The sequence below is a fragment of the Crotalus tigris genome, unplaced genomic scaffold, assembly GCF_016545835.1.
Source record: "Crotalus tigris isolate CLP2741 ecotype Arizona unplaced genomic scaffold, ASM1654583v1 scf7180000018549.3470463, whole genome shotgun sequence".
Classification (NCBI taxonomy): domain Eukaryota; kingdom Metazoa; phylum Chordata; class Lepidosauria; order Squamata; family Viperidae; genus Crotalus; species Crotalus tigris.
This window is the reverse complement of record NW_024097072.1, coordinates 3,423,320-3,436,295: the sequence shown is the minus strand read 5'-3', so window position 1 is coordinate 3,436,295 and position 12,976 is coordinate 3,423,320. Positions and strand designations below refer to the sequence as shown.

Here is a 12,976-nt window from a genome sequence, read left to right as displayed (position 1 = left end):
ACCCTGCATCAGGGATGAAGGAAGGAAGAGCTGTGGGCAAACAGCAGAAGCTGGGAAAGTAAGCAGAAGCCTTGGATCTTGAAGTGTGGTGGTGAATAACTTCAAGAGAGCTGTATATCCAGCTCCCCTTTCTGAAGAATTACTTGCCTGAGAAACTCTAAGAATAGACCTCATCACTTCCTGGTTAGATAACCCCGTTGTTGATATCAGCTAGGCATTCTGAGTTCCTGGGTTAGGTCTTCTGGTCTCCTCCATTCCTCCTGGCAATTTAGAACTGCTGTTGTCTTCCATGGCTAGGTAACTATTGCTCCTCTTCTTCCTCTTTAAACATACAACTGACAACACATCTGCCTCGCTATATGACTTTCAAATCTTTACCTTCCTAAATGAATGCATGCAGAGGGATTATTGAATCTGTCATTTATACCTCTATAACTGTCTGGTTTGATACAGCAACCAAACAGGACAGGTACAGATACTTAGGACTGCAGAAGAAACAATTACAACAAACCTGCCTTTCATTAAGGACCTGTATACTGCAAGAAACAGCACTGAGTAACTATCTACAGACCCCTTGCATTTAGGACGGGGGTCTTCAAAGTTGGCCCTTTGATGACTTGTGGACTTCAACTCCCAGAATTCCTCAGCCAGGCACGTGTGCTTCATCCCTCTTTGCTCAAGTAATAGTTTGTGCACTCAGAGTGATTTCCCCAATTCTCTATTCCTGGGCCGTTTTCCAGCCCTCCCACCTAGAGCAAAAACAAACTGTCAGAAAGGAGTGATACAACTTGAAAGTCACCAAATACTTGCTCAAAATGGCCGCCCGGTTGTTGCCATACTTATGGCTGCATTCTCAAGTCAGGAGCATCTGCAGGGAAGGCCAAAAACACCCAAATCAACATCAAAGCTGCCTCCTCCTTTATGGGTGGCTTGTATTTAAAAAGGACAGGATTTGAGGCAAGTGCCATCTTTAATTTTATTTTATTTTTTTGACACCACCCCATGCCCCTTTTTGATGTGCATCCACATGAGGTTACTAAAGATTTCATCTTTTGTTTCTGAATCACTCGAGCAGTCAAGAGAAAAGCTGGATTCAGAGGCAGTGGCAACCAGATGGGTGTGTGGGAGGACGCCTGGATAAATAATTTAAAAATAATTTATTAACCTTGTATGCCGCCTGACTCTCAACCATTCTGGGGGCTTCATAACAAAGAAATTACCCTAAAATCAAGAATAGAATAGAATAGAATAGAATAGAATAGAATAGAATAGAATGCAGAATGGAATATGGAATATGGAATATGGAAAATCGAATCGAATCTGAAAGGAGATCTTCTAGTCCAGCCCCCTTTAGAGGAAGGGACTAGGAGTAAACCCACCCTGTTTGACCTGATAGGATGGGTAGATATCCTTAGGGTAAGGAATAGGACTTCTGGAGTCCTGGGAGATGGCATTGTTTAATCAAAGGAACCCAAGCACGCTCACTTTTGTAAGAATTGCAAGCCGCCCAGAGTCATTTACGGAGGTGGGCAGCCATAGAAATTGAGCAAATAAATAAGTAAATCAATCAACTCTGCAGGATCGTGGATGATGGGCAGCCCCTCAAGGAACCCTAACCCTATGCAGTTTCAACTGAGCCTTGAATCACTCCAGGAAGGAAGGAGTAGGGTTAACCTGCGCTGCCTAGTATTAAGCGTTTACTGTGTGCTCATTATATTATCTTGAAAAATTCATTTGTCTTTCCTTCTCCTCCTCGCTCCCTCCATTCCCAAAGCAGAGAGCAACAGAAATTAAAAAAAAAAAAGAGCCATTCAGTCCAGGAATTTATTATCTGACTGATCAGATTAAATGCCCTTTAGGGTGAAAGAGATCTCATTTGTTTCTGCTATCATACCAGTCATTTTTACGCCGAAACAAAACTGTTCCTGTTGAAGGTGCCAAGTCCCTTTTAAAGCACGCTGAGAACCGCTTTTGACAGTTCCCCCCCCCCTTCCCTCCCAGTTTTGTACAGGCCTTTTGTTCTTCTCTTCCCAAACAAGAATAGTTTTCTGCCTTCGCAGAAATTTGGGGCTGTGCAAAATCTCCTGTACTCAGTTGACAAATGTTATTCCTCAACTGTCAATTATTCCATAACTTCATCTCAAAGTAGCTGTAGTTCCAAGCTGCATTTGTAGGAGACAAGCAACTGAAGGTAGAAGGGGAGGAAGAAAGGGATAAGCAGCAGGCCTGACAGCAAGGAAAGGCAGGCTGCGTTGTGGGAGATGGATCTAAAGACAGCTTTACAATCATCTGCAGAAAAGAGAGTCCCTCTCTTTTTCTGCCCAGGCGTAGCTAAAATTCTCCACAATTTGGACTAACATCCCCATCCCACTCCAGCGGTTTCCCATCTGGACTAAAGAAAGAAACCCAAGCTGCAGGTCCACTCTCAGTAAAAAACCACTAGATGACGTGGACTAAAAACATACTATGTCAAGTTGACCTGAACTCATGAACTCCATGTTTTCTTGGCAAGAGTACAGAAATGTATGTTTGCTGGGGCCACCTTCCTGCAAGATCTCCTACAATCAGGGGTTCTCAACCTTGGCAACTTTAAGACTTGTGGACTTCAACTCCCAGAATTCCCCAGCCACAAGTCTTAAAATTGCCAAGGTTGAGAACCCCTGTCCTACATCGAGTCTAAAGCTCTGAGGCTATCTGACGGTTGCCCATCCAAGCTTTAACCAGGTCTGACTGTTTTCAGATTTTTTTTTTTTTGAGATCAAGCAGAATTGGCAGGCTGTCAGTTCAGGCAGTGGTGAAGATTCAAAGGCATATTTACTTATTTATTTATTTAGGGCAGGGATCTCAATGGGTTCTGGAGCTTCTGGTCTAGAAGATTGTCCACATGATGACTTGATTGAAGTGTTAAGACTTCAGCCAAGGAGAACTTGATTTTCAGGTTCCCACTCGATTGTATACGGATCCTTCAGTATACCCTGCCTCATAAGACATTGTTGCTATAAGAATGGAACATGATCTGTTGTCATCTGCCCACATCTGGAGGTTTTTATGCTTCCAAATTACGGTGTTGATCCATCAGTGTTTCTCTAAATTACGATAGTGCCCTCTCTGTCTTTGTGTCCCTCATCACACATGGTAAAGTCAGAGTCAATTACGCAACAATCACGCAAACACAAGCCCTGTAAGGCCCAAGAGAAAGGATGCTTACAGGGCTCACCAAATATGGACAAAAGCTGTGGGAATTTGCTCTCATTGATGAATGGATTTGGAGTACGAGATTTTAGGCACAAAAAGCCTTTGGGGTTACTTATAGCATAAGATATATTGCAGTGTTTCTCAGCCTCAACAACTTTAAGATGTGTGGACATGCAAAGAACAATTGTAGGAATTCAGTACATCATTTAATGAAAAGAAGGACTAGGGGTGACATGATAGCAGTGTTCCAATATCTAAAGGGCTGCCACAAAGAAGGTGTGTGTGTGTCAATCTATTCTCCAAAGCACCTGAAGGAAGGACAAGAAGCAACGGATGGAAACTGATCAAGGAGAGAAGCAACTTAGAACTAAGGAGAAACTTCCTGACAGTGAGAACAATTAACCAGTGGAACAACCTGCCTCCAGAAGCAGTGAATGCTCCAACACTGGAAGTTTTTAAGAAGAGACTGGACAGCCATTTGTCCAAAATGGTATAGGGTTTCCTGCCTGAGCAGGGGGTTGGACTCGATGACCTCCAAGGTCCCTTCCAACTCTGTTATTCTGACTTCAATTCCCGTGTGGGCTGGGGAATTCTGGGAGTTGAAGTCCACACATCTTAAAAGTTGCTGAGGTTGAGAAACACTGTTCCATCGCCTGTAGCCTTACTGCCATTGTGCCTTTCCAATCCGACACCCCTGTGAATTTCTCTTTGGCGCTCCTCTGCGCAGGATCTAAGTTGATTAGGGACTTGGCTTGAGACGCAGCACTGGGGGACGGGAATGAATAGGACAAACAGCTGGGAAGGGGGAGTGTTCCCAGCCCTGGGAAAGGCATTACTTCAAGCCAACCTCTGCAGCAGCCTTGGCATACTTTGAAAGCAATTGAAGAAACAGATCTTCTCAGTCTCAAGTCAACAGCTGTGGACTAGGAACAGCATACTGCAGGTCAACACAGCAGATGTATGATGCTGCTCATCTTGTACACACACACACATACACGAGCTTGCAAAAGTTGTGGGATTGTCTGTGTTATCTGGAGAGAGAGAGAGAGAGAGATTGTAAAAGTGCATTGTTAGATTTGACTTGCAGAAGAGTTGACTCCACAATGGGTATTTGAATTTCAGAAAGGGGGGAGGGATTGATGGTAAATAGACACCTTTGGCTTCAGTGCTGAGTTTTTGTAAAGGGGAGGCTAGAAGGACTTCTCACGCAAGATATGCCTGAGAGCCCAGCCCCACTTGCAGGCTCAGAGGCCCCAAAGGCTATTGCAGAAACCGATTTCCAGAGGGCCAGGATGGAATTTCAATTCCTTTCAGCCTCTTCTTATCACCGGCCAAAGCAGAAAAATAGGCACAAGAGAAAAATAAATCAAAACAGTACAAACATATTACAGGGAGTCCTCGGCTTATGACCACAATTGAGCCCAAAAGTCCTGTTGCTAAGCGAGACATTTCTTAAGTGAATTTTACCCCACTGTACAACTATTCTTGCAAGAGTTGTTAAGTGAATTGCCTCAGTTGTGAAGTTAGTAACATAGTTGTTGCGTGCCTCTGGCTTCCCCACTGACTTGGCTTGTCAGGAAGGTTGCAAAAGGGGATCCCCTGACCCCGGGATACTGCAACCGTCATAAATATGAGTCGGTCACCAAGCATCTGAATTTTGATCCATGGGGATGCTGAAATGGTTGTAAGTGTGAAAAACGGTCATAAGTCACTATTTTCAGTGCCATTGCAACTTTGAACAGTCACTAAAGGAACTGTTGTTGGTCGGGGACTACCTGTAATTATCTAATTTGGGCTGCAATAATCCAGAAGACCATTAGATGGCAGGAAAGAATGGAGGTTTTTCTGCTTCTCTGCCGCCATCTATTGAATGTATATATTTCCGCAGCCCAGCTCTACTAGACTTGCTCAGCATGGATTCCAGAGATCTTTATCCCTGTTTCTTACGGGAAACAATTCGGTTGGATTGTGCAAGGAATTATCTTCTACATCTCCTTTTTTTCCCATTCTGCTGCAAGCTGTGTTTATTTTTTATCCCCCCTTAGCTGTTCAGTCTTGCCCAGCCTTCAGTGCCAATTCCCATGCTTGAAACCCAGAGATCCTCACCAGTGCTAATGAGGTTCCTTCAGCATCAATGGTTTGATGCTGTTTGCTTTCTAAAAAAAAAAAAAAAACAAGACGTTGTTTTAAAGCAATTATGAAATGGCCTTTTTGGAGAGGTGGCGACAGCCAAATGTTGAATTTTGGCTGTTCAGCTCAGCAAGCACTCAAGTCAGAGGCCGATTAAAAATCTGGCAGCCCCAAAGGGAGAAGCTGCAGTCTTTTGCTCCGATGGGGCGGTGGAATGGCAAGCAAGACGGCTGAGAAAAATTGGTTCACACAGCAAACTAAACCAAGCACAATATTTGTTGGCTGAGGGTAGAGTGCTGCATGAATCAAAAGCATGGCTTTATGGCTTGTTTTGTGCGAGCACAACCAACTGTGGTTTATTTACTAAGCCACGGTTTAGCAAACCCTACCTTAGCACGTATGTTTGCTCAGTTGTTGAGTCACCTTTTCAGAGCCACTGGATTCTCCAGAAAAGAGAAGTCTGAACTGGTAAATCCATGAAACCTCTTAACCTGGGACACGTATGTTCGCCTTCCTTTGTGATGTGCAGCCGGGTGGTGTAGAGATTGTGGTACCAGTGGTAGGATTGGGAATGTAAAAATGTGTCCCATGTGACACAGTGGTTGAATCATAATACATATTCCAATATTTCTAGGACAATTTTGTCTCTGAATCACCCAAAAGTACACAATGAGAATGCAATAACAAGGAGGCTGTAGGTAATGAAATGAATTCATCGAGAAAAGAGGCATTTTCTTTGTAAGCGGCTGCTGACGTTACCTTCCATGCATCTCAAGAAGGGGTCACTCACCATCCATCTCAAGGGAAGGCTTTAGAATAGGGGTCTTCAAAGTTGGCCCTTTGATGACTGGTGGACTTCACTCCCAGAATTCCTCAGCTTCTCTAAAGCAACGTCTCAAGAGCCCCAATAAGGAAAAAAATCAGCATATTTCAGCCACTGAGAAAGCCCATTTATTGCATTTTGCCAAAAGGTCACTGAAAATGAGATGTACGCCAAGGATGTGGAGCAGGCGTCTCCTCAGATACGATGCCTCGGCCGATGTTGACGGTTAACTGATTCTTCTGAGCAGGACCTCATTAGGGCTGGCCACCCGCTGCTCCTGTCCCCGCGGGAAAGGTCCCCCCAGTCCTTCTGAATAACCGAACCGCGTCGATGGATGACAATTGCTAATAATACACCTGAAGACAAAGGAAAGGCTCTAGAGGGCTGTTAGCGGTCCAACATCTCCATATCTCCTTCAGGCTGATGGGCCAAGGCCCTTGGCAGGGGTCAGAGGCTTCTCAAAATGGGAAGGCTGGGCCATGCAGATCCGCTGGAAGGGCACAGCTGTCAAAATGGTTCCACTTGAAAGTTGTGCTTCTTGCATGAAGACCCTTTGACAAGTAATGCAGCAGGGCGTGATGTGAGTGACAGGTGTCAGGGGGATTGGGAACAAAGCGAATCCAGCAACTGCATTGCCCCGTTTTATTACACGCTGCATTCTGTGTTTTCAACCCAAATCTCTCAGTGTGAGTTCCTGAAAGGAAAGAAAGCTATAAAGGCAATACATAAATCACGTCAAGCGCATTGACAGCCCTGCAATTTATATATATAGCAATCAAAATGGGAATGTTCGGAGAGCAGCAGGAACAGGAGGGTGTTTCCTCAGAAAGTGGGGAGTCAGAAAAATCAAAATGGTGACTTTGAGAGCCTGGTTGTCTGGTTGAGTCTTTTGGACCGCCCCAAAAATAGCACCATTTTTTTTTTAAACACCTTTAAATTGCCCTGGATCTCTTGTATGTGGAGGTGGGTAGTTGGCTGATATAACATTATTGCATGTAACAAACCAAGCCAAAATGTGGATTTAGCCAAGGCAATAAATACAGCAGTGAATACAGAATGTTTGTCATACATGTTCAACTCATGGCAACAAGGATGTTTGTCATCTGTACACAAGTGCTGCAAAAGATGGACAGGTAGGGCTCATCAGGAAGTGTCCCAAGGACTTATTCCCCAAAGGGCCACTAGGACAGCTGACTTACTCTTGTCTCTGCTTAATTGAAGGGCATTTTGTTGTGCATTGCACATATTAAAAAAAAAACTCAACTTGAAAAATTCATCTGAAAGTGACCTCTGACCACAAGGCATGTTGAGGACTTGTTCACACACCTCTTTCCTTCCTATCTGCTATAATTTGGGGGCAGGAGGGAGAGTTCACACTCCTGAAACTGGCTAGGCCCAGGCAACCTTGGCTCTTTTATGACTTGTGGACTTCAACTCCCAGAATTCCTGAGCCAGCATGGCTCAGCTTGGAAACCTCTCTTTCCCCTCAGCATGGCTGGCTCAGGAATTCTGGAAGTCCACCAGTCATAAAAGAGCCAAGGTTGCCTACCCCTGGGCTAGGGCATAGCTAAATAACTGCTCCATCTATGAGTCCAGATTCTTTTGAAGCATTATATCTAATTTACCACCTCTTCATTCAAATGAATTGGGAAGGGAAGAGAGAGATGAGGAAGGGAAGGAAGGAAGGAAATTCCCACAGAAGTCAAACAGTGCAAAGATCAAACACTTGTAAAACCTCAACTTGCCTTAACTTTTGGCCATTTGCTTATTTCATTTCACTTCATATTCATCTTCGTAAATGCCTCAAAGCAACTAGCATTTGAAAGCAAAGTGAAAATTTCCATTTCACTGTGCATTTCGTTCATTTTTACATTAATCAAAGAGAGGCTTCCCCCCCTCCTTTGTGTTGTTATTATTTTATTTGGCATTAGCAGAGACAGGCAACTCAGTCTGCAGCACGTTCGTGTCTTCCAAAGTTGGTTCCCATTTCCTTTGCCGTTGTTACAAACGATGCAAAAGAGGCTTGCTCCAAATCCAGGAATTTATGGAAGAATTTTTCTACCCTATTTTTCCGCTTCAAAAGGTCGCCAACAGATGCAACGCTGACTATCTGCTAGTGGAACTGAAATTGCTGGCTGAATAGATTCCTTCTTCCCTTTCAGCCTTCTCTGTTCCCTTCCCCCCAAAATTGCTTGCTTTCTTGTTTGTTAGTTGGTTTATTTATTTAATCAATTTGCATAGCCACCCTTCTCAAAAAGTGACTGCAAGCAGCAAATATTGATTTGTGTACTTATTCATTCATTCTTAATGCTGTTTACTCATCTCGATTCTTCGCTTTTGAAATGCACTGGCAACATCACCTCCCATAACCCACAGCTTTCCTCCTTCCATTTTGGACTCAGAAACCTTTCAGGTCTTGTGGTGCCACCAGACTTGTTTCTTTTCGGAAATATTGCCGGCTGCCCAAATGGTGTTGATATAGTCCAGGGAAAGTCTACTCTTTGTTCTTGCCAGTTTCAAAACAAGTACGGCAGAACGTTTAATAACTTCCTTCGGATGCGGAATATACAAGTTGCGTTGCACCGTGAGTCAACCAGTGCATCAATAGTCAGGAGTAAGGTAAAGGTAGTTTTCTCCATCCAGCCATGTCCGACTCTAGAGAATGGTATTCATCTCTGTTTCTTAGCCGAGGGAGCCAACATTATCCAAAGAGGCTTCCATGGTCATGTGACCACCAGGATTATACAACAAGGCACACAGAACACTGTTACCTTCCCACTGAAGTGGTACCTATTTATCTACTCGCACTTGCATGCTTTGGAACTGCTAGGTGGGCAGGAGCTGGGGCAAGGACGGGAGCTTATCCGTTGCGCAGCACTTGGGTCTCGAACCTGGGCTGTCAGTTTTCCAGCTGACAAGCTCAGCATCTTTAACCGCTGACACACACACACACACACACACACACTATGTTCCAGTCTGGGCTACTGAGTACTGAGTTGTAATTGGTTTGTATCTAGGAATATCAGGCCAAAGGCAACATGTCCCCAACATGAACTCACTTCTGATGGGAGAGCTATGGCTATCTTGTCCTGCAAATCTTTGGATGTTTCCACATTCATGATTTAGAGCATTTTAGAACATTGTCTGGGTACCACTACCCCAGTGCATTAATAAGAAAGACGGGCCTTATATTGTCATAACGTTGTGTATATTGGTGATGCCGTAAGATGCTATAAATCATCTGGATAGGAATGGCATCTGTCTTTTCGGTGAATTTTAGTTCGAAGTACCATTTGTCACGTGCTGACAACAGAAGGAAGCTAATTTCTTCTTAGACTTCCTAGCCACTGTTAAGAGTTTATTTATGTATGCTATCACGTCTGCACCACCTTCCTTCTAAGGACTTAAGATCATTTATAATAAGATCAGTAAGATCACAGCAAAGCAAGACAGCCACAGATAAAAACCAGAAGGATATTAAATCATAGTCTGGGTTCACCTTCCTCATCAAAAGTATAGGAATTTGATAAATGCATACGTATATTTTTTGTTGTTAATTGCAAAGTCGTGTCCGACCCATCGCGACCCCATGGACAACGTTCCTTCCTGTCCTCTACCATCTTCTGGAGTCCATTTAAGCTCACGCCTGCTGCTTCAGTGACTCCATCCAGCCACCTCATTCTCTGTCGTCCCCTTCTTCTTCTTTTGTCCTCCATTTTTCCCAGCATTAGGCTCTTCTCCAGGGAGTCCTTCCTTCTCACTAGGTGGCCAAAGTCCTTGAGTTTCAACTTCAGGATCTGGCCTTCTAAAGAGCAGTCAGGGTTGATCTCCTCCAGGACTGACCTGTTTGATCGTCTTGTAGTCCAGGGGACTCGCAAAAGTCTTCTCCAGCACTATAGTTCAAAGGCCTCAATTCTTTGGTGCTCAGCCTTTCTTATGGTCCAACTTTCACAGCCATACATTGCAACTGGGAAAACCATGGCTTGACTATACGTGTTAACCTGGCTGAGGAATTCTGGGAGTTGAAGTCCACAAGTCATCAAAGGGCCAAGTTTGAAGACCCCTGGGCTGGAGGATAAACAGGACAGGACGGTTTCTGTGGAGATTCTCAGTCATTCAGGCCATAGTTGCCTGAAAGGTGCTTTTTTTTTTCCTTCCAAAGGCTATCGGACTGTTTTTCTGTTTTTCCTTGAGGAAGCGGAAGACAATGTTTGAGGATTGGAGGAGAAGCAAAACATTTTTTTCTTCTTCGTCAAGGAAAAGTAAACAGTCCACTTGCCTTTTTAAGGAAGCAAAAGGACCTTTGAGACAGATGGAAGAGTTGATTCTGGTCAAGAGAGACCATCCTAAAGAAGCACACTTGCAAGGTGATCTAGGCCTTTATAGATTAAGGGCAGACAATGGATGGATGCTTTTCAAGGAGAGAAGCAACCTAGAACTAAGGAGGAATTTCCTGAGAGTTAGAACAATCAACCAGTGGAACAGAAGTTTCCCCCAGAAGTTGTGGGTGCTCCATCACTGGAAGCTTTTAGGAAGAGACTGGACAGCTATTTGTACAGAATGATCGGCTTTCCTGCTTGAGTAGGGGGTTGGACTAGAAGACCTCCAAGGTCCCTTCCAACTCTGTCAGTCTGTTATAAAAGCCATCTTACTTCTTGAATTGGTTGGAAACCTATTGGCCGCCAGATCACTGGCTGGAGGACTCCTGTTTGAGTAATAAACCTACTTGCCTCTGTTAGCAACTGGGCTGCTGAGTTTTAAACGCCTTACAGCTTTCGAGTTGCTTTTCATTGCAGTGCTGCGTGGACCTCACTGTAGTAGTCTAAAGGTAAGGTGTGAGTCACCGCTGCAAAGTTTAAAGAGTTCATTGTTGCTTAACAGTGGGATGTTAACCATTAAATCTGCTTCCCTAGATCTGTTTTATCTGAAAAGCTGGTGGGTTGCTTTGATTTTTATTGCTTTGGCTGCCTTCTCACCACGCACTTCAGCTGGTTACTGACTTAATGCAACCTGGGAAATCATAGAAGTATCACCCAAGGCTAATACCAAGCAAGCAAAGCCTGTAGTTCAGTTGCATCCACTAGACCTTTAAGTCACCTGGTGAAGCAGGCTGAAAACCAAATTAATCAGTAAAGCATGCTGACAGGTAAACAGGGTTATGAATAGATGCTGAGAACGCTGGCACATTCAGCATCGGTCAGTCTTAAGAATAAAGTGCATTGCTGCAGAGGGACACGCTTTTATCACTATAGAATTATTTTCATTGCACTGAAAATATCTGGAAAGATATCTCTCTCTCCTGACATACCTGACCTTTAGAATAACAGAATAAGAGAATTGGAAGGGATCTTGGAGGTCTTCTAGTCCAACCCCCTGCTCAAGCAGGAAACCTTACACCATTTCAAACAAATGACTGTCCAGTCTCTTCTTAAAAACTTCCAGTGTTGGAGCATCCACAACTTCTGGAGGCAGGTTCTTCCACTGATTAATAGTTCTCACCGTCAAGAAATTTCTCCTTAGTTCTAGATTGCTTTTCTCCTTGATTAGTTTCCATTTGTTGCTTCTTATCCTGCCTTCAGGGTCTTTGGAGAACAGGTTGACTCCCTCTTCTTTGTGGCAGCCCCTTAGATATTGGAACACTGCTATCATGTCCCCCTCATCCTTCTCTTCATAAGACTAGACATACCCAATTCTTGTAATGGTTCCTTATATGCTTTAGCCTCCAGTCCCCTAATCGTCTTTGTTGCTGTTCTCTGTGTTCTTTCTAGAGTCTCAACATCTTTTTTACATCGTGGTGACCAAAACTGGATGTAGTATTCCAAGTGTGGCCTTACCAAGGCATTGTAAAATGGTATTAACACTTCACATGATCTTGATTCTATCCCTCTGTTAATGCAGCCTAGGACTGCATTGACTTTTTTGGCAGCTACAGCACACCAGATTTATTTCTTCAGATATTGAGGCTAGTTGATTGGCACTTTAACATGGAGAGATACAACAGGAGTTGGCATTCCTGTTGCATGTTATTATTATTATTTGCTCATTCTTAACCAGGGGTGGGCAACTATGGTCCCTTTACGACCTATGGACTTCAATTCCCAGAATTCCAGAGCCAGCTGTATTGGCTGAATAATTCTGGGAGTTGAAATTTATAGTGACCATATAGTGACCATATTTTCCCTCCTTTGTTCTTAGCTGTTTTGAAGTTGATTGATCGTAAACAACCCAGAATCGCAGTTTGTTGAGTTGGGTAGCCCTGCAAATTCTGTAAGTAAATAAATTATGTATGCAATTCCTTTGCTGCAATTTTATGTTATTTAGTTTTTAATTATTTAATATTGCAGTTGGAACACACCCTGATGAGGGTACTAAATTATAAATAACAATGTTTGTTTGTGATCACATGTTAGCCTTCATCAGGACAAAAAAACAATCTTGGGCAAACATATTTTCTTTGACTGCTTTTTTTGTTATCGAAAGAAATTGGTGGTGGGGCTGAAGTTGAAATATAAGATGTGACTGTTAGTTATGCAGACAACCAGGATCTTGACAAGAGCATTTTGTAGGTCCACCTCTTTTTAAATTCTGCAGTAAAAAAATCCCACACCAGGATACAGATTTGATGTGGGAAAAGTAAATAGTTGGTGATGTTTTCCTTCTGGTTTCTTGTCGCTGAAACGCAAGCTGGTGGCTGGATAAGAACCCAAAGCTCGCTCCATTTTCCTCCTGTCCTTAAAGCTGATCCAAACACCTGTTCCAAATTGTTTTATTCCCCCTTAGAAGAAACCATTATTATTTTTTTTTACAATGCAGATCCACTATCTGACC

The 12,976-nt window shown here is 43.5% G+C and overlaps 1 protein-coding gene across 4 annotated transcripts in view; it reads left to right on the top strand.

Annotated features, from left to right (window-relative positions):
- FAM178B (family with sequence similarity 178 member B) overlaps positions 1-12,976 on the top strand; it is a 73,228-nt gene that overhangs the window by 33,093 nt on the left and 27,159 nt on the right. The window lies entirely within an intron of this gene.